Below are 4307 nucleotides of genomic sequence, written 5' to 3' on the forward strand. Positions count from 1 at the left end.
GGGATTTACCACCAAGGTAAATGTGATGTAAAGCCGGGTAAAGGTTACATTTACCAGTGATTTACCAACATTTACCCGTCGGTAAATCTGCAAATTTACCCGGTATTTACCCGCATGGTATAGGTGGTAATGTTTGCCTTATTTACCCACATTTACCGGTTTCGTGTAAATACGTATTTAGCGAGATTTACCGTATGCGGTATTTCCCACATATATTTACCGAGATTTACCATATGGGGTATTTTTCACATGCATTTCAGGCATTTACCGAGATTTACCATATGGGGTATTTCTCATTTCAGGTATTTACCGAGATTTACCGAGCATGGTATTTCTGACATTTAGTTGAATTTACCCGTATTTACGCGTACATGCCCTTACCAGAACGACGTGCCATATTTACCCCCTTTACCCATATTTCCTTATGTTGTATCACTCCCCTGAATTACATACAAGCACAGGAAATGGGTTCTGGGCAGAACTCAGAAATATTTATTTAAAAAGCACAGAATTTAAACATAAATTGGCAGTTACCTTTTTTAAAAGGTATGCAAATAAGCATTACATACAAGTAAGTAAAAGTTTTGCATACAAGTTATACACTTTTTTCTTATATAATGTTCAAATGATCAATGACCACCTGTGTTGTACTAACAACACACAGTGACATATACATACACATGCAACAGAATAATAATAAATACAAGTAGCATTTCTCATGAACACACAGAATATCAGCAGACACAATCTAAATATATTATTAATATTATCATTCTGTACTAACACACATACTTTGAGAAACTATACACTTGGTTTAACATGTACCAGGAAAAGTTGTCACATGTTCTATGGAAAATCCATACCAACTTGTCGTGTATATCCTGTATGATAAAACTATTCAAAGAAACACTAACATAACAATGAAATTACAAAACTGGCTTGTGATATATGGGTTGACATTCAGTGTCAGTGTCAGTGTCAATATCAGTGACTTTTTTCGGACACAATGTAAAATGTATCATTGTCATCATATTAAATCACTGGAGATTGGAACTGGAATACATTTACAGTACATATTCTGGTAAGGCTAATATAGTAATAAGACCTTAATAGCTTGTGTCTAATCGTCTGACAACCATCAGACACAAAAACAAATCTAAATGTTTGTCAAAATAAGGTTTATAAAATACAGTAACCTATGGTCTCTATCAATACTGACCACCTGCGGCACATGGCACACCACAATGTTAACTTTTGGGAAATACTATGTTGTAGAACTGCTCATGTATAAACAATCCTATCCACATCTGACTCCACTGCTGCCATGCACCCTGGGTAAGGCTGTCTGTTCTGTGTTTGCATGTTGGATGTCTTGGTGTTGATTTGGAGTCCTTCTTCGGAGTCAGTTCCTGTATGATTGAACAAAAGTATCATTAAACATTGATTCACATCACTGAGAAACATGTCACATGATTACGGTGCAACTTACAAAAGCACTAACTTACTTCAAGATAGCATTTACAAACATATACAATCTAAACCAAACATCATCAGTAGATCATGTTTAGTTACACAATTTTAGGTGCAGGTACTCAGCTTTAAATTAGGTCCAGGTCCAGACATGTACTTGAACTCCGTGTTCACATAATGGTTGAACTTTAATTAAGACAATGACACGTGTACTACCGGAAGGTTCTTTTAGGTCTAATTATTTCCATTCCCGGCATATTAGCGGTCCAGAAGTTTGGACTTGTACCTAACCAATTTTACTTTCTGTGCTGGATTTTACAGACACACAGCACTAATCATCAACTAATCATCAACATTGGCACCCTTCAGCTCAGGTACAGGTTCAGACCTGACCATGATATTTGTTTAGGAACACATTATTACTAAAGTGTGGTGATACTGAGGAATATACAGGGCTGTAGTCCTACCTAAGGAGTCTGTAGCAGCAGTCAGGTACTCGAAGACTCAGAACTTCTGGCAGTTGCGTGCCTTTCATCTAGACTGTCCTTACAACTTTTGCTGCATCTACCGTAGTAGTACATCCTGGAGGTATATAAAAGGGAAATAAATTACACAGGTGACAAAATGTATCACATTATTTACATTTGTCAGAAAACTAACCTGAGGCATCCGCAATATACAATATGTAACATATAACTTCTAAATTTCTACCAAATATATTGTACATGTACATGTCTTGACGCAGGGTTGGACAAGTCCCATTGCCCACTTGCCCAGGGCAAGTAAAAGTACTGTTCGGGCAAGTGAATATCCCCCTGTACTTGCCAAGTATTGGACAAGTAAATTTTTTGGATGCAAAGTATAGCCGCTATGGTGTTTGGAACAAAATTACTCATCATTTTGCCAAATTGGTATTATATTAATGTCCTTTTGTCAGAAAATCCATTGCAAGTCTCAAACCACCTTATTTTGATAAATAAAGTATGCAGCATTATAAACTCTAAAATAAGATGCTGGTAGTAAAAATGCATAAAAATGTCATGTATAGTTTGGGCAAGTGAAAAGTTGGTTCGGGCAAGTGAAAATGACTCTGTACTTGCCCGATAGGGCAAGAAGATTTTTGAAAACTTGTCCAACCCTGTTGACGAATCAGCTGTAACTAAATACAATAATCACTTTGCATTGGGGGTTTTTAATAAACAATACTGGTTCTTTTTTATCTATTTATTTATTGATCTTATTCTACTTCTAGTTCACTAGCCAGTAGCCACAAATTATCATAGGACAAATATTTCACATTTTGTCACAGCTCTTTTTATCAATACACAGAAGTCTTACTGTACAGAAATGCCAACTGATCGGTGGGAAGTAGTAGTACAAGACAAAAACCTTGTAATAAATATTATTATACTATATATAACGTTACTATCTATAATGAGGGAGGGGCTAGGGGGCCGGGGAAGTTAGTTGGAGACATTCTATTGTTTCTAGCGAAGACATCAAGAACAACAAGACATGAAAGGTAACTGAATCTACTTTTGTTTTTTAATAATCATTTTCTGAAATGTACTTTTGCACTTACCGGAGGCAAAGGCTGTTCATAATGCTTTGTTGTTTTGCTGCGAGCCCAGCCGGTGGACAAGGGGGAGGGGGGCGACGAAAGTTGCTAACGTCACTATTCGAAATTTGCGAGCGTTTGAACCGAGATCACATCTCCCCTCGACTCCCCAGCCTCTCCAAAATTGATTTTCGATCATGGTAGACTCCGTTGGTGCCATTACCGCGCAGAATTAGCGATTTAAACGCCTGTTTTCAGTACAATCTCCTCTCTTTGTCGACCCTAACGGTTTTGTCCTGACCGCCAACACAGTACGCATGCCTACGCTCGCTGGCCAATGAGAGCTAGGGCATTGGAACCGTGCCCGGATGTTGACCTAGATATCTCGCCTAATCTCCAAGCAGATCCCAGGGTGGCATAAGACAGTATCAAATTTATAATGTAGCTAGCCTCTCAATATCCATTGGCTAGAGAGGGTCCACTACGGCGTATCTGACCTCACATTTGCTAATGATCCAGGTAGGATCACTTGTTAATTTCCAGAAACAAGTTAAAGAAAAATACTACATTCAAGTTTAACATTTTCTAGTGAATTCAGCCACATTATATTGTACTTGCAAGTACTTGAGAAGCTTTACAAAAGTGATGTCTAAAGCTAAAGAGATGAAGATATATATTACTTTATTGGCATTAGTGTAAAACTAGGCTTTCCTCATTGCACTTTATAATTTTTGTCACTTAAGATGTTGCTTTATATGTCTTATATGAAAGTAAAAGCTGTTAATCTTCATAAAATGTCATCATTGTTATTATAAATTATGAAATGTGTATGTGGCTTTTATCCCAGGTCTGTATGTCAGCCCCCAAATATTACATGAAGAGCTTATCCGGGGCTATTATACCTGTCTATATGGAAGCCCCGGATAAGAGCTTATCCGGGGCTTTTATCCCAGGTAATTATTTGGGGCTTCCATATTTACCTGGTAAATATGTAAGCCCCAAATAAGAGCTTATCCGGGGCTTTTATACCAGGTAAATATGGAAGCCCCGAATAAGAGCTTATCCGGGGCTTTTATACCAGGTAAATATGGAAGCCCCGAATAAGAGCTTATCGTGGGGCTTGTATACCAGGTCTATATGGAAGCCCCGAATAAGAGCTTATCCGGGGCTTCTATACCAGGTCTATATGGAAGCCCCGAATAAGAGCTTATCCGGGGGCTTCTATACCAGGTCTATATGGAACGCCCCGAATAAGAGCTTATCCGGGGGCTTCTATACC

General features: G+C 38.1%; 1 long non-coding RNA gene across 1 annotated transcript; it reads right to left on the bottom strand.

Annotated features, from left to right (window-relative positions):
* Positions 1-1016: 1016 nt before the first annotated feature.
* Positions 1017-3669, bottom strand: LOC109477083. Its single transcript, XR_002140636.1, has 3 exons — positions 3053-3669; positions 1938-2052; positions 1017-1409 (listed from the first exon to the last, which is right to left on the bottom strand). It is a non-coding gene; the product is annotated as an uncharacterized LOC109477083 (long non-coding RNA).
* Between the last annotated feature and the right edge of the window lie 638 nt (positions 3670-4307).

The sequence above is a fragment of the Branchiostoma belcheri genome, unplaced genomic scaffold (assembly GCF_001625305.1).
Source record: "Branchiostoma belcheri isolate BF01 breed outbred unplaced genomic scaffold, Haploidv18h27 scaffold4, whole genome shotgun sequence".
NCBI lineage: Eukaryota > Metazoa > Chordata > Leptocardii > Amphioxiformes > Branchiostomatidae > Branchiostoma > Branchiostoma belcheri.